This window comes from Dendrobates tinctorius, unplaced genomic scaffold (genome assembly GCF_039654945.1).
Source record: "Dendrobates tinctorius isolate UK_male_01 unplaced genomic scaffold, ASM3965494v1 ptg000017l, whole genome shotgun sequence".
Classification (NCBI taxonomy): domain Eukaryota; kingdom Metazoa; phylum Chordata; class Amphibia; order Anura; family Dendrobatidae; genus Dendrobates; species Dendrobates tinctorius.
In genome coordinates this window covers 1,314,745-1,335,582 of record NW_027361685.1, presented here as the reverse complement: position 1 = coordinate 1,335,582, position 20,838 = coordinate 1,314,745, and the positions used below count along the sequence as shown (strand labels likewise).

Genomic DNA, 20,838 nt, shown 5'->3' with positions numbered 1-20,838 from the left:
TTAAGATGAATTTTTCTACACTTTGCACGCAAAGTTTTTTTTTGGGCTGCTTTGTTGAAGTTGTACCCAGATATTGATTGTCACGTGCAGCACAAGCCATATTTGACCCTGAAAGCACAGAAATTAAAAATATAAATCGACTGCGTATTTGAAGAAATATAACGAAAATATTGAAACAAACTTTTTGAACAATGTAATGGTCCTCATCCTATAAGGGCTGTCTCAAAAGTTATGCTACTCAAGTTTTCCGGTGAGGTTGCTGTAATACTGGTAACTAATATCAGAGCCTCAGCAACTGAAAAAAATTATGTCACAAAAGTTTTAAAAATGTTTTTTTTTTTAAAATGGTCAATTTGGCAGACTTCAAAAGTGAATTGCAGCCTACAATAAAAAAAAAAATAAGCGTATACACACTTTATTTTTACTTAAAGGACATGTGCACCTTTATTTTTTAAGGTGCAGCCAGTCACAGTGTGCACATGTCCTCCCCCCGCAGCTCTCTTACCTCCGATGTCAGCGCTGCGGGGATCCGTGGCTTCGTTCTGCCCGTCCGCGAGCGCGCCTCCATTCATTTCAATGGAGCGTGCGGCCCGCTGACGTCACGCCGCTGGATCACTGCGAGTAGGCCGCAACCGGAGGACGGGAGGCGGACGGTCAAAACGAAGCCACGGATCTCAGCGCTGCGGGGATCGGAGGTAAGAGCGCTGCGGGGGGAGGACATGTGCACCTTAAAAAAATAAAGGTGCACATGTCCTTTAGCGTTAATTTTCTGTGAAATATTGCCTTAACATAAATTTAAATTCTATACTCCAGAACTACCAGTGCTAGAAATTTTTCTTTTCATAGACTTTAACCATCCCAGTAAAATGTCTGTTAAAAAAATAGGTTGTAAATTAATTGCCAGACTTACCACTAGTACTAGGCTCCTGGTGCATAAGAAGCTGTGGGGGTTCATTGACATTAGTTGTATCACTATTAGAGTTGAGCGATACCGTCCGATACTTCAAAGTATCGTATCGGATGGTATCGGCCGATCTTTAAAAAAAGTATCGGTATCGCCGATTCCGATACCGGAAGTCCCATTCAAGTCTATGGGACTTCCGGTATCGGAATAAGAAAAACCCTTTCCTGCCCTTGTACAGCCTCTCTGGGGTCTGTACGGGCCTTTCGGGGGGCTGTGCCGGCCTGCCAGGGGGTCTGTGCAGGCTCCGGTGGTCTGTGCCGGCCTGCCGGTGGTCTGTGCAGGCTCCGGGGGGCTGTGCCGGCCTGCCGGGGGGCTGTGCAGGCTCCGGTGGTCTGTGCCGGCCTGCCGGGGGGCTGTGCAGGCTCCGGGGGGCTGTGCCGGCCTGCCGGGGGGCTGTGCCGGCCTGCCGGGGGGCTGTGCAGGCTCCGGGGGGCTGTGCCGGCCTGCCGGGGGGCTGTGCCGGCCTGCCGGGGGGCTGTGCCGGCCTGCCGGTGGTCTGTGCAGGCTCCGGGGGTCTGTGCAGGCATCGTCCGATGGGACTACAAGTCCCATCGGGCGATGCCTGCTACCATGACAGTGATTGACACATTAGCCAATGATGGGACAGTAGTAGTCCCATCATCCGGCTAATGTGTTAAATGTAAAAAAAAAAAAAAAAATTACATGCTACATACATACAACATGCATACTACATACATGCTACATTCATACTACATACTACATACATGCTACATTCATACTACATAAATACTACATGCAACATACATACTACATATATACTACATGCATGCTACATACATACTGCATGCTACATACATACCACATATATACTACATACATACTACATGCATGCTACATGCATGCTACATGCTACATACATAACACATATATACTACATGCATGCTACATACATACTACATGCTACATACTACATATATACTACATGCATGCTACATACTACATGCTACATACATACTACATGCATGCTACATACATACTACATACATACTACATATATACTACATGCATGCTACATACATACTGCATGCTACATACATACCACATATATACTACATACATACTACATGCATGCTACATGCATGCTACATGCTACATACATAACACATATATACTACATGCATGCTACATACATACTACATGCTACATACTACATATATACTACATGCATGCTACATACTACATGCTACATACATACTACATGCATGCTACATACATACTACATACATACTACATATATACTACATGCATGCTACATACATACTACATGCTACATACTACATGCATACTACATATATACTACATACATACTACATACATGCTACATACATACTGCATGCTACATACATACTACATACATACTACATGCATACTACATATATACTACATACATACTACATATATACTACATACATACTGCATGCTACATACATGCTACATACATACTACATACATACTACATGCATGCTACATGCATGCTACATGCATGCTACATACATGCTACATGCATGCTACATACATACCACATACATACTACATGCTACATACATACCACATATATACTACATACATACAATACATTCATACAATACATACATAGACATACAGTACATATAACATAGAGTAACATACTTACCAATACTTGTCACATTGTTCCCCGAAGCCATTGTCTATTCCGGGATAAATATTAACATAACAAACCACAAAAATACTCACCCACGATCCGAAGCAGTCCACGAGTGTGTCCCACGACGATCTTGGGTAGAGAACTGCAGCATCAGATGATGCTGCCGTTCTCTACGGGCTGCAGGAATCCAATGACGGAAGGTAGGTATCCTTCCGCACTGTATTCCTCCGCCACTTAAAAAAAAAAAAGTCCCTAGTCTCACTTTATGCCATTGCTGTGTGGGAATTTCCCACACAGCAATGGCATAAAGTGAGACTAGGGACTTTTTTTTTTTAAGTGGCGGAGGAATACAGTGCGGAAGGATACCTACCTTCCGTCATTGGATTCCTACAGCCCGTAGAGAACGGCAGCATCATCTGATGCTGCAGTTCTCTACCCAAGATCGTCGTGGGACACACTCGTGGACTGCTTCGGATCGTGGGTGAGTATTTTTGTGGTTTGTTATGTTAATATTTATCCCGGAATAGACAATGGCTTCGGGGAACAATGTGACAAGTATTGGTAAGTATGTTACTCTATGTTATATGTACTGTATGTCTATGTATGTATTGTATGAATGTATTGTATGTATGTAGTATATATGTGGTATGTATGTAGCATGTAGTATGTATGTGGTATGTATGTAGCATGCATGTAGCATGTATGTAGCATGCATGTAGCATGCATGTAGCATGAATGTAGTATGTATGTAGTATGTATGTAGCATGTATGTAGCATGCAGTATGTATGTAGTATATATGTAGTATGTATGTAGTATATATGTAGTATGCATGTAGTATGTATGTAGTATGTATGTAGCATGCAGTATGTATGTAGCATGTATGTAGTATGTATGTAGTATATATGTAGTATGCATGTAGTATGTATGTAGTATGTATGTAGCATGCAGTATGTATGTAGCATGTATGTAGTATGTATGTAGTATATATGTAGTATGTATGTAGTATGTATGTAGTATGTATGTAGTATGTATGTATGTAGCATGCAGTATGTATGTAGCATGTATGTAGTATGTATGTAGTATATATGTAGCATGCATGTAGTATGTATGCAGCATGCATGTAGTATTTTTTTTTTTTTTATTTTTTTTTTTAACATTTAACACATTAGCCGGATGATGGGACTACTACTGTCCCATCATTGGCTAATGTGTCAATCACTGTCATGGTAGCAGGCATCGCCCGATGGGACTTGTAGTCCCATCGGACGATGCTTGCACAGACCCCCGGACATCAGCACAGCCCCCCGGCAGGCCGGCACAGCCCCCCGGCAGGCCGGTACAGACCCCCACAGGGTGCACAGCCCCCCGGCAGGCCGGCACAGCCCCCCGGCAGGCCGGTACAGACCCCGGGCAGTCCACACAGCCCCCCGGCAGGCCGGCACAGCCCCCCGGCAGGCCGGCAGAGACCCCCGGAAGGCCCGAAATGACGGCGCATCATGATGCGCACACACCGCGCATCATGATGACGTCAGGCCGTCAATCAACTGAACTTCCGATTCCGATGCCGAATTCCGATATTGAAAAAATATCGGAAGTCGGTATCGGAATTCCGATACAGCAAGTATCGGCCGATACCCGATACTTGCGGTATCGGAATGCTCAACACTAATCACTATCAACATCTTCATTTCCCTTCTGGTTGCAGTTTTCATAATGTGATTTCAAACGGCAAACAAGTCCTTGGATATCCTTTTGACAGTATTTGCACTTTGCTCTTGCACCTTTCTTTCCAAGATCTGCTGCTGGCATCTCAACAAAATGAACCCAAATAGGGTCTCTCTTACGACCTGCTGCCATGGCTCACACAGATCACTTATGAAGTTTGATTGTTACTACAGCCTGAGCCAAGCACTGCTGATGTTACTACAGCCTGAGCCAAGTACTGCTGACTATCCAACAAGTTTGGGCATGTCAACTGAATGCAGGGAAAAAGAAACTAAACCAAAACTGAAACCAAGCTAGAAGTGTGGAATTAAAGGGGCAGTATGAACAAAATGTGGAGGCTATTAATAGTTTATACAATTAAGACATGCTGCTTTTAAACACCTACCTATTGCCATATAGTAAAACAAAAAAGATTTTTACTTACTTTGGGGTCCCCCCCTCACCCTGGCGTTAGATCGTTGCCCCTAGTTTCGTCCGTGTAACTATGGGCGCACATGCACACTGCTCTCACTTCTCATTTTAATCGTGATTTATATTAAAAAAAAACCTTTTGATTTAAATCAGTGATTTAAATCATGATTAAAATCATGATTTAAATCGATCCGATTTAAATAGAAAAAAATCTTTTGATTTAAATCGTAATTTAAATCATGATTTAAATCGGCGTGATTTAAATCAATCCACCCTGCCTCTTTCCTCTTGGTATTTGTTATAATCTACTGTATGTGATTATTGTTATGCTGTAATGTCTATTGTCTGTACAAATCCCCTCTGAAATGTAAAGTGCTGCGGAATATGTCGGCGCTATAAAAATAAAATGTATTATTATTATTATTATGTAGCACAGCCCACATAGTATATAACACAGTCCACATAGTATATAACACAGTCCACATAGTATATAGCACAGCCACATAGTATATAGCACAGCCACATAGTATATAGCACGGCCCACATAGTATATAGCACGGCCCACATAGTATATAGCACGGCCCACATAGTATATAGCACGGCCCACATAGTATATAGCACGGCCCACATACTGTATATGGAGTCCACAAACTACAGTGGGGAAAATAAGTATTTGTTATGCTGCCAATTTTGCAAGTTTTCCCACCTACAAGAATGAAGAGGTCTGTAATTTTTATTGCAGGTACACTTCAACTGTGAGAGACTAAATGTAAAAATAAAAAACAGAAAATCGCATTTTATATTTTCTAAATAATTAAATTACATTTTATTGCATGAAAAAAGTATTTGATCACCGACCAATTAGCCAGAATTCTGCCTCTCACAGACCTGTTAGTTTTTCTTTATGAAGCCTCCTACTCTGCACTCATTACCTGTATTAATTGCATCTGTTTAATCTCATTACCTGTATACTAGACACCTGTCCACACACTCAATCACACTCCCAACCTCTCCACAATGGCCAAGACCAAAGCGCTGTCTAAGGACACCAGGGAAAAAATTGTAGACCTGTACAAGGCTGGGATGAGCTACAGGACAATAGGCAAGCAGCTAGGTGAGAAGGCAACTGTTGGTGCAATTATTACAAACATTGAAGAAATACAAGATGACTGATCTTCCTCAGTCCGCGGCTCCATGAAAGATCTCGCCTTGTAGAGTAAGGATGATTCTGAGAAAGGTCAGGAATCAGGCCAGAACTACATGGGATGAGGACCTGGTCAATGACTTGAAGAGAGCTGGGACCACAGTCTCAAACATTACAGTTAGTAATACATGACGCGGTCATGGATTAAAATCCTGCAAGGCACGCAAGGTTCCCCTGCTCACGCCAGCACATGTCCAGGCCTATTTGAAGGTCGCCAATGACCATCTGGATGATCCAGAGGAGGCATGGGAGAAGGTCAAGTGGTCAGATGAGACCAAAAGAGAATTTTTGGGTGTCAACTCCATACATATGTGAGGAGGAACAAGAAGGATGAATACAACCCCAAGAACACAGTCCCAACCGTGAAGCCTAGTGGGGGAAACATCATACTTTGGGGGTGCTTTTCTGCAAAGGGGACAGGACAACTGCAACGTATTGAAGGATGGATAGGGTCATGTATCGGAAGATTTTGGCTAACAACCTCCTTCTCTCAGTAACAGCATTGAAGATGGGTGGAGGCTGGGTCTTCGAGCAGAACAATGACCCAAAACACACAGACAGGGAAAGTAAGGAGTGGCCACTAAAGAAGAATGTCAGGGTCCTGGAGTAGTCTAGCCGGTCTCCAGACCTGAACCCAGCAGAAAATCTTTGGAGGAGCGGAAACTCAATGTTGCCAAGCGACAGCTCCAAAAACTGAAATATATGGAGATCTGTATGGAGGAGGGGGCCAAAAATCCTGTTTCTCTATTGTGTCAAATACTTATTTCATGCAATAAAATTCACATTAATTCCTTAGAAATCATAGGATGTGATCTTCTGTTATTTATTGTTAGATTCTGTCTCTCACAGGTGAAGTATTCCTACAATAACAATTACCGACCTCTCCATTCTATGTAGGGGGAAACCTCGAAAATCGGAAGAACATCAAAGACTTATTCTCCCCACTGTATCCTGAGAAAATGTGTTCTCCAGGAATCCAATAGCGTCTTCCCTCCCAAGCCTCGCCGGGTGGGCATGAAGCGCTGGACAGTCATCGGGAATTGTCGGACACATTTTGCAGCCGTTTTTACCTATTTCCCCTTGTATATAGGTAAACTCTGGGGAGAAAACTATTTTTTGTGGTAAAATGTAATTATTTTTTCCTCATCGCCCAATGGTATAAAATTCTGGGAGAAAGATGAGTAATTGAGAGGTGGCGGGTGTAACATGGCGCCTCTTATTGGGGGCTCTGATAATGTGACATGGCCCCTAACACCATAAGAGCAGACTCTGCCCTGTCAGACGGCGCTCCTTCCCTCCTGAGGAGTGTCCGGCCCCTTATGGGGTATCGGCGCTCAGGGGAAATTGTGGAACAAGTGGTTTCTGTTTTCTCCTCTTCTCCCGTGTGATAATTACAGACTCGGGGTCAGAGCGACATTTTAGTGGGAACATTTCATTCCTCCGCTCAATGTTACACAATTCTGTGACCCCCTGAGGGTTAATAATCCTCCCTGCCCCCTAGATGAGCCCCCAGAGGTGGAGGGGGTAACATGGGGCCACTTGTGGGGTCTCTGCTGTTCTGGTGTCAGAGCTCTTCACACGTCACACGGCGTCCGCCGTCTATCCCAGCCACAATGGCGCCCCTTCCCTCCCGAGCCTGTAGGGTATCGGCACTCAGGAGACACGGCGCACTGTGCGGCCTCAGCGCTCCTGTCACCTTTAGGACAATGATACATTGGGGGAAAGTCACATTTCTGTGAGGAAAACAGTAAAATTGTCATTTCTTCCTTCCACATTGCTGAAATTCCGGTCACACTGTCCGAATTCAGATATTGTCCTGTCAGAAAGGAGAAGACAGGGAGCGAAAGGGTTATTAGGACTCACAGGAGGAACCGACCCAGAAAGCAGAAGGTCCAGGAGCGTCTGCCACATATATGGCTGCTCTGTGTGCACAGGACCTGTGATGAGGTCACAGAAGGGGAGGAGTCAGGAGTCACATGATCAGGGGCCTCAGTGTCTGCCACATCCCCACCTAACCGGAAGACATTACATGTGACTGGATGGTACAGGACCTGCGGTGACGTCATGACCATGTGGCGCAATGGGGGAGGAGCCAGAGAGTTTGCAGGCTGGAAGCTGCAGGAGATCGGAAACTTGTGAGAGGTAATGGCGGGAACAGGGAACATGGGGAGGACAGGGGGTGTGATAGAGGGGAGCAGGAGGGTGCAGGGGGTGTGTGATAGAGGGGAGCAGGAGGGTGCAGGGGGTTTGTGATAGAGGGGAGCGAGAGGGCGCAGGGGGTGTGTGATAGAGGGGAGCGAGAGGGCGCAGGGGGTGTGTGATAGAGGGGAGCAAGAGGGTGCAGGGGGTGTGTGATAGAGGGGAGCAGGAGGGTGCAGGGGGTGTGTGATAGAGGGGAGCGAGAGGGCGCAGGGGGTGTGCGATAGAGGGGAGCAAGAGGGCGCAGGGGGTGTGTGATAGAGGGGAGCAAGAGGGCGCTGGGGGTGTGTGATAGAGAGGAGCAAGAGGGTGCAGGGGGTGTGTGATAGAGGGGAGCAAGAGAGTGCAGGGGGTGTGTGATAGAGGGGAGCGAGAGGGTGCAGGGGGTGTGTGATAGAGGGGAGCGAGAGGGTGCAGGGGGTGTGTGATAGAGGGGAGCGAGAGGGTGCAGGGGGTGTGTGATAGAGGGGAGCGAGAGGGTGCAGGGGGGGTGTGATAAAGGGGTGTGGGGGTGTGTGAAAGAGGGGAGCGGGAGGGTGCGGGGGGGTGTGATAGAGGGGAGCAGGGTGTGTGGGAGATGGGCTGTAAGCGGGTGCGGGTGCTGGAGGGCTGCAGGGTGTGTGCATTTCCAGCCTCCAGTGACAGGCGAGTGATGGGAGTGGCGGTGTTGCACCCACCGATCAGACATTGATGACCCGTCCTAAGCAGGGCTGTGGAGTCGGAGTCGTGGAGTTGGAGTTAGTTTTGGTTGGAGTCGGAATCGGTAGAAATGTACCGACTCCGACTCCAGCTTTAAAAAAAATGTATTAATATTTCATAATTGAACTTTCATATGAATTTTATAAATGTTACTCAAATATATATGTTCTATCAAACTATGAACAACAGTGATAAGCAGTTCTGCTGGAGATAGAGACATTTCTTACTTCTTGTGTGTCACTGTTCTCCACTGCCCTTATCTAATCTTATACTTGGTTAACCTCATGCTGCCCCAACCCCCCTACTTACAATGTATGAAACTGAAAGTGAAAATGTGTTGCAAATTCTTAGTAGTAAAGCTCCTCCTCTAGACTAGATCATACTAGGTGTGCATCTTCCAAGCATCTCACAGCTGCCTGCTACTCAGAAGAGCAAGACTGTAAGAAGTATTATCCTTTCAACAAACTTTGCATCAGTTAACTGTGAGTACATGAGGAATAATAACAGTATTACTGACCACTATATCAGTTGTACGACCTGGCAATAATTTTGTACAATTGTTTTTAGGAAAAACAATTGTCATTTGGATTAGGAATGCAGAATTAAAAACCTGAGAATGTCAAAGAAGCATCACATTAAATCAGCTGTATTTGAACATTTCACCATCACTCAAGATAGAAAACATTATGTCTGTCAGTGTATGACAAATGATCCAGACGAAAACAAATGCTGTGAAACCAAGATGAGTGCATATTCAGGCAAAGATAAAAATGCTCCTACCAGAGCTTCTAATCTAAAGAGACATTTACAGCGCTTTCATCCAGAAGTACTGAAAGCAGTGGATGAGAAAGACTGCATCCAAACCAATGAACCAGTGCCCAGCTCTTCCAGCCAAACAAAGGAGCAGAGAACTTTGCAGCCATCAGTTGCAAGATATTTTGTCAGTGACAAAGTTACTGTGACAATGACAGTAGATACATTTAAAAAACAGATCATAGAGCTTGTTGTAAAGGATAGTGTGCCTATTTCATTATTTTCACGACCAGCTTTTATGTGTCTGAATGGGGAAATGGCCCGCAAGCTTGGTGTTTCTCTGGAGAGAGAGAGAGTATTAGAAAATTAGTAATCGAAGAAGCTTTTAAACAAAAGGAAGAACTTAAGAAAACTCTCAAGGGACGCTTTCTGTTTGTTAAAATGGTTGCCTGCACATGTCACAGAGTGAACTATTTTGCCATCAATGTCCGATTTGTTTGTGACAAAAATGAAATAGTTACCAAGACATTGGCAGTAAAAGACACCAAAGCTCATCACACCAGTGAGTTTCTCCAGGTCTTGGTGGAAAAGGTTCTGCAAGACTATGAACTTAAAAAAGAGCAAGTTCTTTCTGTCGTAACTGACAATGCTTCAAATATGATAAGTACTATTAATAATAATAATAATCTTTATTTAGCGCTAACATATTCCGCAGCGCTTTACATTTTGCACACATCATCATCACTGTCCCCGATGCGGCTCACAATCTAAATTCCCTATTAGTATGTCTTTAGAATGTGGGAGGAAACCAAAGTGCCCGGAGGAAACCCACGCAAACACGGGGAGAACATACAAACTCCTTGCAGATGTTGTCCTTGGTGGGATTCGAACCCAGGACCCCAGCGCTGCAAAGCTGCAGCGCTAACCACTGAGCCACCGTGCCGAGCTAATGAATGAGAGTAATGATGGTGACCAGCAGCTAGAAGAACATTCTGGGTCCACAGAGACAGAAATGTTTGAAATAGAGGAACACAGTATTATAACTGAGGAGCAAACTGAAGTTGCTTCAGATTTACAGCAACATGATAGTTTAGATGATCTTGTTGAAACTGTGTCAATATGTTCTTTCATTCATCACATGCGCTGTGTTGTGCATACGCTACAGCTGGCTATAAGAGACAGTCTGCAAGAAGGACATGCTGCTGCACTGATTGGCAAGGTGACAAAATTGGCTACTGTTGCCAGAACCCCTAAAGTTGACTCAATTTTGAAGAGACGTGCTGGAAAAGGGGCAATTATTGATCAAGCCACACGATGGGGCAGTACTTAATGATTCAGCGCTTGGTTGAACTGAAAACCTTTCTTGTAGACATGGCTAACCCTCAACTGGCGCTAAATGAAAGTCAGTGGAATCAGGTGACTGAGCTGGAAAAATTGCTAGAGCACCCATTTACAGTGACTAAAAAATTACAAGCAGAGGACTTAACTCCAAGTATTTTCTTAAAGGAGTGGAAGAACCTGATGTTTCGCCTGTCCCAAAGAGGAGGGTTAATTGCAAGTGGCATTGCTACATCAATGAAACGGAGAGAGGAGCTACTATTACAAAATAACATTCTTTTGGCAGCTGTTTATGTAGACCCAATGCATCGGATTCTTCTAGATGATCAACAGCTAAGTAAAGGAAAAGAAGCTCTGTTTGAAATAGCAGTAAGGATGAAAGGGTTGCAGAACAGTCAGGAGGAACAAGAAGAATTCGGTCGTCCTGCCACATCTTCACCCTCATCATCAACTGATGAAGAATTTAATTTTGAAAAATATTTGGATCACAAGGACCGTGCAAAGCGTTCCCGCATAGAATAAGAGTCATCCCCATCAAGGAACACAGCCAGTACATTTCAGCAGAATTTTTCATGTGCACTAAAAGAAATTGAGAAATTTGACCGTTCATCAAAAATAACAGTGCAACAAGCGATTCCTCTGTATCCTGACATTGTCAGAGATGTTGCCCGAGTGGTTACTGCTTTGCCACCAACACAAGTTAGTGTAGAGAGGTTGTTCTCTGCTCTCAAAATAATTAGATCAGATTTGAGGGCATCCATGAAGGAGGATCTGACAGAGGCAAAACTTTTTCTGAGGACAAATTTATAGATTTCTTCTTATTAACTGCATAAAAGTGTTTATTGCATATTTACTTACAGTTTAGAAAAGTTTATAAAACTTATTTGCTATATTCTAATTGTATTCTAATAAATGTAGTTTTTGCTCTAAGTGGTCTGATTACTTATATGATGGTGAGAAACTGAATAAGCACCATGTTTAATATTTTACAACAGTAAATTTGTTGTTATGAATTGGCCATTTATGAAGGAGTCGGAGCCGGAGTCGGAGCCGGAGCCTGATAAAATCCAGGAGGCGGAGTCGGAGTCGCAACTGTGGCTTACCGACTCCACAGCCCTGATTATCACTTATTATTGTTTTATTATTTCAAACATTGAAATCCATATATGGTACAAATTCTGATAATAATTATATGGATATTACTGATTGCTATGGTACGCTGTGATATTATAGGTTAGGAAAATTACCAGATTTGGTATAGAATAGGGAATGAAGACTTCAAGCAAGATACTGAAATTATGTTAACCCCTTACCTACAAATGACGTAATATTCCGTCCATGTGACCATGGACCTAATTACCATGGACGGAATATTACATCATCGCGATCAGCGGCGCCCACGTGGTGAGCGCCGCTGATCGCGGCCGAGTGTCAGCTAATTATCATAGCTGACACCCGGCACAATGTGTCAGGGGCAGTCACGGACCGCCCCCGACACGTTAACCCCTTGCACACCGCGATCAAACACGATCGCGGTGTACCGGGGGTTAAAGGGAAGCATCGGCAGGGAGAGGGCTCCCTCCTTGCTTCCCTGAGCCCCCCACGGCAGCGCAATGTGCAGCGCTGCTGCGGGGGACTCCTTTCCTGCAGGTCCCCGGATCCAATATGGCGACGGGGATCTCCGGGGGCCTGCAGGAAGCTGGCTTCCTCAGTGCCTGCAAAGTGCAGGCATGAGGAAGCCTGTGCAGTGCCTGTGACAGATCGCTGATCTGTCACAGTGATCTGTGATGTGACAGATCAGCGATCTGTCACAGGACAGTGATGTCCCCCCTGGGACATTGTAATAAAGTAAAAAAAAAATAAAAAAAGTGTAAAAATAATTTTAAAAAAAATCGCCAAATAAATTTAAAAAAAAAAAAATATTCCCCAATAAATTCATTTTTTTGAAATAAAAAAAACAAAAAACAATAAAAGTACACATATTTGGTATCGCTGCGTCCGTAACGACCCGCCCTATAAAACTGTCCCAATAGTTAACCCCTTAAGCGAACCCCTTAAAAAATAAAAAACAAAGCAAAAAATAATGATTTATTATCATACCGCCGAACAAAAAGTGCAATAACGCGCGATCAAAAAGACGCATATAAATATCCATGGTGCCACTGAAAACGTCATCTTGTCCCGCAAAAAACGAGCCACCATACAGCGTCATCAGTGAAAAAATAAAAAAGTTATAGCTCGCAGAATAAAGTGATGCAAAAATAATTATTTTTTATATAAAATTGTTTTCATTGCATAAAAGCGCCAAAACATAAAAAAACAACCTAAATGAGGTATCGCTGTAACCGTACTGACCCGAAGAATAAAACCGCATTATAAATTTTACCGCACCCGGAACGGCGTAAACGCACCACCCAAAAGAAATTCATGAAACGCTGGTTTTTGTAAATTCTGCGTCCCAAAAAACGAAATAAAAATCGATCAAAAAATGTCACGTGCCCGAACATGATACCAATAAAAGCGTCAACTCGTCCCGCAAAAAATAAGACCTCACATGACTCGGTGGGTCAAAATATGGAAAAATTATAGCTCTCAAAATGTGGTGATGCAAAAACTATTTTTACAATAAAAAGCGTCTTTTAGCGTGCGACAGCCGCCAAACATAAAAACCGCCATAAATAGTAAATCAAACCCCCCGTTATCACCCCCTTAGTTAGGGAAAAATAATACAATTAAAAAAATGTATTTATTTCCATTTTCCCATTAGGGCTAGGGTTAGGGCTAAGGCTAGGGTTAGGGCTAGGGTTAGGGTTAGGGCTAGGGTTAGGGTTAGGGTTAGAATTGGGGTTTCCACTATTTGGGCACATAAGGTGCTCTCCAAACGCAACATGGCATCTGATCTCAATTCCAGCCAATTCTGCGTTGAAAAAGTCAAATGGTGCTACTTCCCTTCCAAGCTCTGCCATGCACCCAAACAGTGTTTTACCCCCTCATATGGGGTATCAGCCTACTCAGGACAATTTGCAAAACAACTTTTGGGGTCCTATTTCTCCTGTTGCCCTTAGGAAAATAAAAATTTTGGGGCAAAAATATCATTTTTGTGGAAAAAAAATTTTTTGTTATTTTCACGCCTGGGCGTTATAAACTTCTGTGAAGCACTTGGGGGTTCAAAGTTCTCACCACACATCTAGATAAGTTCCTTGGGGGGTCTAGTTTCCAAAATGGGGTCATTTGTGGGGGGTTTACACTGTTTTGGTACATCAGGGGCTTTCCAAACGCGACATGGTGTCTGATCTCAATTCCAGCCAAAAAAGTCAAATGGCGCTGCTTGCCTTCCGAGCTCTGCCATGTGCCCAAATAGTCATTTACACCCACATATGGGGTATCAGCGTACTCAGGACAAATTGCACAATAACTTTTAGGGTCCTGTTACCCTTGGGAAAATAAAAATTGGGGGTGAAAAGATCATTTTGTGTAAAAAATATGACTTTTTAATTGTACCGCTGTACATTATAAACTTCTGTGAAGCCCTTGTGGGTTCAAAGTTCTCACCACATATCTAGATAAGTTCCTTAGGGGGTCTAGTTTCAAAAATGGGGTCACTTGTGGGGGGTTTCCACTGTTTAGGTACATCAGGGGCTCTCCAAATGCGACATGGCGTCCGATCAGAATTCCAGCCAATTTTGCATTGAAAAAGTCAAACGGCGCTCCTTCCCTTCTGAGCTCTGCCATGCACCGAAACAGTGGTTCCCCCCCACATATCAGGTATCAGCGTGCTCAGGACAAATTGCACAATAATTTTTGCAGTCCAATTTCTCCTGTTACACTTGGTAAAATAAAAAAAATTGAACCTGAAGTAATTTTTTTTTGTGAAAAAAAGTTAAATGTTAATTTTTTTTAAATATTCAAAAAATTCCTGTGACGCACCTGAAGGGTTAATAAACTCCTTGAATGTGGTTTTAAGCACCTTAAGGGGTGCAGTTTTTAGAATGGTGTCACTTTTGGGTATTTTCTATCATATAGACCCCTCAAAGTGGCTTCAAATGTGATGTGGTCCGTAAAAATAAAATGGTGTTGCAAAAATGAGAGATCGCTGGTCAACTTTTAACCCTTATATCTTACTAACAAATAAAAATTTTGGTTCCAAAATTGTGCTGATGTAAAGTAAACATGTGGCAAATGTTACTTATTAACTTTTTTGTGTGCCATATCTCTGTGATTTAAGGGCATAAAAATTCAAAGTTGGAAAATTGCGGAATTTTCAAAATTTTCGCCAAATTTCTGTTTTTCTCATAAATAAACGCAAGATATATGAATGAAATTTTACCACTAACATGAAGTACAATATGTCACGAGAAAACAATGTCAGAATCACCGGGATCCACGGAAGCGTTTCAGAGTTATGACCTCATAAAGGGACAGTGGTCAGAATTGTAAAAATTGGCCCGGTAGTTAACGTGCAAACCACCCTTGGTAGTGAAGGGGTTAATAAAGACTTTTCATATTTCTAAATTGATTCTTATCAGTTGCAAGAAGAAGAATGCCGCTATCCAGAAGTCCCAGAAGGTAACAAAGCTATGATTTCTGAGTAATAGACTGTGTTACTCACAAGTGCAGTATCCACCACTGACAGCCACAAGTGCAGTATCCACCACTGACAGTCACAAGTGCAGTATCCATCACTGACAGCCACAAGTGCAGTATCCACCACTGACAGCCACAAGTGCAGTATCCACCACTGACAGCCACAAGTGCAGTATCCACCACTGACAGTCACAAGTGCAGTATCCATCACTGACAGCCACAAGTGCAGTATCCACCACTGACAGCCACAAGTGCAGTATCCATCATTGACAGTCACAAGTGCAGTATCCACCACTGACAGTCACAAGTGCAGTATCCATCACTGACAGTCACAAGTGCAGTATCCACCACTGACAGCCACAAGTGCAGTATCCACCACTGACAGTCACAAGTGCAGTATCCACCACTGACAGTCACAAGTGCTGTATCCATCACTGACAGCCACAAGTGCAGTATCCACCACTGACAGCCACAAGTGCAGTATCCACCACTGACAGTCACAAGTGCAGTATCCATCACTGACAGTCACAAGGGCAGTATCCACCACTGACAGTCACAAGTGCAGTATTCACCACTGACAGTCACAAGTGCAGTATCCACCACTGACAGTCACAAGTGCAGTATCCACCACTGACAGTCACATGTGCACTATCCACCACTGACAGTCACAAGTGCAGTATCCACCACTGACAGTCACAAGTGCACTATCCACCACTGACAGTCACAAGTGCAGTATCCACCACTGACAGCCACAAGTGCAGTATCCACCACTGACAGTCACAAGTGCAGTATCCACCACTGACAGTCACAAGTGCAGTATCCACCACTGACAGTCACAAGTGCACTATCCACCACTGACAGCCACAAGTGCAGTATCCACCACTGACAGTCACAAGTGCAGTATCCACCACTGACAGCCACAAGTGCAGTATCCACCACTGACAGCCACAAGTGCAGTATCCACCACTGACAGTCACAAGTGCAGTATCCACCACTGACAGTCACAAGTGCAGTATTCACTGTCAATTACAAGTGCAGTATCCACCACTGACAGCCACAAGTGCAGAATCCACAACTGACAGTTACAAGTGCAGTATCCACCACCGACAGTCACAATTAAAGTGTCTAACCTGACAACCAGAGGACAATGATCCTATGATGCTGAGATGAACTGTGTTATCACATTCTTACCAAGTTCCAGAAGTTTCCAATCACCTGTAAAGCTTCGATGAAGGCTGGTGAACAATAAGGTAATTGTCAGGAAGCTACAACCCTGACGTGTCCTGTGCATTAGGACTGAGGACTGGTTATGGTGCTATGTTTAGCAAGGAAGAGTCATTTTAACCCTTGCTTTGCTGACCAAAGACGTCACACCTGTTCAAAGACCAGTACTGATGGAGGATTCCAGAAATATCCAAGGCGAGCCAATGTAAGCCCAGGTTTTTAAAGGTGACACTGCACAGATATTAAAGCTGCATTTCATCTATAGACTTTGTTTTCTTATCAACATTTGAATTTATGGACTTTGATTTTTACACAACACGATTTCTACAACATCTATATGCTATAGAAAAACTGTATTTTTAAAAGAATCAAGAAGAAGACAGAAGAACATCAAAATGAAGACCAGATGACATCAGATGATGATGACTGGACCTGAGATGCTTCAATTTAGACTTAGGGAAGTATAATTATACATATTGTATATGAATATTGTTCACGGCTTACCATAACATGAATTCACATGAATTATGTCATTGAGTACGTATAACAATAATCTGATATTATTGATATTAAATTATTTTGTCAAAGAAGAAAGAAGATCTTGTTATATTTTGAGGGTTCCAATTAATGTCTGTCTCCCTCAAAAGGGGGAATTGTTAAATATTAATAATCTGTTAATTTCTTATTACACCCAGTTCTGTACATTGCTTTAGCTGACACGACATAGGTTATTTTTGTAAGCTTGGCTCATGGTAGAGGACAACTCCATTTATAGAGACCACGTGCTTTAAGAGACGTATATAATTCATGGCTAACTCTAGAGGTCGTGCTTGCTTGCTCCCTCCCCATCATGAGACACAGACGTGTGGAAGTCATCTGTGCTGGGCCATGACATTACGAACAGCTGGAATGTAACTTTGCTACGTGAGAAGCCGAACAGAGACAGACGCCATTTGCCTGTGGGATCCCAGATAAAGAATACATGTTGCTTTGCTATGAACTAATGGACAATCTCTCTTTCACCTATTTTTTATGTTTTTCTGTAATAATCTTTTCTTTGATGGAAGAATCCAAATAAACCACTATATTTTTATCTGGTAACTAGTCCTGAGTATTTTACAAGAATACGCATTATTTTACACACTGCCATAATTTGGCCCAGACCACAAGCTCCTCATCCTCCTAGCCAACCAAGTTATTAAGTGTAATTACTTGATACCTGAACTATTGTGACCCTGTGTATCTGGCCTGGATGCCCCAATTATATATGCCACCCTGGGTAGAAAGCACACCCTAGAAGGCCACATGCCTAGGCTACTGGTAGCAAATTTGACCTAGCAAATATGTGAAATTGAGAATATTTCCTGTCACATTGCAGTAGAAGATGTGATGAGACGCTGGCGCAGCATCCGCGACCAATACAGGCGGGAACGTCAGCAGCGGTCTAGGAGTGGTGATGCGGGCCACATAAAGAGGAAATATATCTATTATGACCGCCTCTCCTTCCTCGCCCCTATTCTGGATCTGAGACCGTAAGTAGATACCTCACACCACATTACACAGATACTTTACAGGGCCAAAAAAATGATTTATTTATGGCTCTGTTCTATTTCATAACAGAACTCGGTCCAACCTTACGGAGAGAGGAACTGGCTCAGATACCGAGCCCATCATAGATCCTCGGTCTGTAGGGGATGAGGTGGCTGGCCCATCTTCTCCCCCTCGAAGAAGCATGGGTGAAGATTCCTCTCAGGAAAACCCAGTGCCTGCACCACAAACCCCACCACCAGGACCACATCCACAAGCAGGACCGTCTGCTGCTGCACCATCAGCCATACAGGAGGAGCAGGGCAACATCAGCAGCAGCCCAACTGCCCAGATCCGGGGCTCCCCACAGCCTGCTGGACCATCCCAGCGAGGAAGAAGAAGGCGCCATATCTCTGCCCAAGATACCCGTACCAATGTTGACACAGGGGCACTGAACTATCTGGCTTGATTCAATAATGATGATGGCGAGGAGGCATACTCATGCAGCCTAGCCCTTTATCTTCGTGCCTTTTCCCGTGAGGTGAGGCTATGTATTCGAGGATGTTTTCAGATCCTGCTTGATGCAAGCACACACCCCATATGAGTTATTTGAATATCTGGAGAGGTGGCAGCTTTCACCCAGAAATCTGATGTGCCTTAGACACCCCACACACATGCTTGCTCAAGCAGGCTCTGATGATCCTCAAATACATGGGCCTACACCTCACCCCCTTCCTCCCCCTACCCAACCTTTCCAACAGCAGCCACATATGTCTGGCTCTAGCCAACCTCACCAATATGGCCACTTGTTCCCACCCAGTGTTGGAGGCTGGTCCCAACCTGGTTGGGTACGACATGGCTATTTTGGTGGGTATGAGACACGGGCCTACCAGCCCCAACAAGAGGCCCCTCTCCAGTATCACTCTGGCCAGTACCAACCACAATCCCAGGAGGCAGTACACTACCCACATCATGGGCAACAGTATGCCCCCACACAGGGCGATGGCCAAGTTGGGCAAAGTAGCCAGCAGCAAACACAGGCTGGTCTTCCGCCTTCTCCTACCCCAACCTACCAAAATTTATATTGTTGCCATTTTGGTATTGCCTAATGGTTTTGTGGTTGTTTAATATGTCAGAAAGTGTTATTTGTACCCAATTTTCACATCTTTACAAAGGCCAATTTGGCCCATTGCCACATTTATCATATGGCAATAATATGTTTTTCTTTAAAAAAAAAAAGGCAAAAGTAAACATTTGTCTACTACATTTTACGTCTCGGTCTCAATTCTAAAAAAAGGTGTCAGCATACTAACATACGCTTACCAATGCAATTAAACAGTCATAGAATCATAAGGGGTTTAAATATATACATTTAGACAGACATAAACCAAAAAATTATAACATAGTCACAGCATGCTCTTGCCAAGAAGATTCCCCCTCAGGTGACATAAAGTAATTTGTGAAAATATCACGCACTTTGAGCCCAGAGAGTGGTCTACGTTGAGGGGTGATATGTGGTCTCGCCCTACGCACATTGTCCGGCCTACGCACAACCCCAGCAGAGGAGGAACAATCATGTATCCTGGTGAAGTTATGAAGAATGACACAGGCTTTAACTACTTCATTAACATTTTGTTCACTCAGCTGAATGGCAGACTGGAGTACCCGCCATTTGGCACAAAGAATGCCAAAGGAACACTCCACCAGTCGCCGAGCACGTGATAGGCGCAAGTTAAAAATTATGCGCCGTGGTCCAGGTTGCGCCGGGGATATGGCCTCATGACATTGCGCCTTAACTGAAATGCCTCATCTGCCAAAAGGACATAAGGGACTGATTCTTGAGTGGAGCCTGGTAGCTGGCATACTGGTGGTAGATCCAACTGGTTGGTGCATAGCCGCCGACCCATAATGGAAGTATTGAAGACTCTAGAGTCTCCCGTCTTTCCATAGGCCCCAATGTCAAGAATTATAAACTTGCATTGAGGGTCGGCCAGAGCCAACAATACAACAGAAAAGTATTGTTTATAATTGAAGAATTGGGAGCCAGAGTTCGGCGGCTTACGCACCCGGATATGTTTGCCATCAAGGGCCCCAATACAATTAGGAAACTGGCATTCCTCCTCAAAGTCCCTTGATATCCTCAACCAGTCTTCCATCCTGGGCTAGGGCATGACGAGTTGATGTAGTCTTGACCATAATTGACTACATGTCGACCTGACTATGCCAGAAATGGTAGATCTTCCAATGAGAAAGTCATGGTGGAGGGCGGCATAAGACAGGCCAGTGGACAGGAAGCTGAAGAACAACAGAAATGGAACATTTTAGAATGCACAAATTAACAAAAGACCAGGTACATACATACCAAACTTGTTAGTGATTCAGATCTACTAACACACATATATTTGGTCGCACAATGACTAAGTGATATTCAGTACATATGTTAGCGTGGATGGTCAGGAGCCGGAATCTCCAGGAGTGGACCCTCTGGACCGTGGCACCGAGGGGTCCCGGGCGAGCTGCCAGGTTGAACCGACCCCTATACAGGGACCGTTAGGAGCAGGCCC

At 43.9% G+C, this 20,838-nt stretch overlaps 1 protein-coding gene and 1 long non-coding RNA gene across 2 annotated transcripts in view; both read left to right on the top strand.

Moving 5' to 3' along the window:
* Positions 1–20,838, top strand: part of LOC141082237 (uncharacterized) — a 266,254-nt gene that overhangs the window by 104,974 nt on the left and 140,442 nt on the right. The window lies entirely within an intron of this gene.
* On the top strand, positions 7,824–19,869 carry LOC141082236 (uncharacterized). The gene is made up of 3 exons (XR_012230476.1): positions 7,824–8,092; positions 18,126–18,279; positions 18,368–19,869. It is a non-coding gene; the product is annotated as an uncharacterized lncRNA (long non-coding RNA).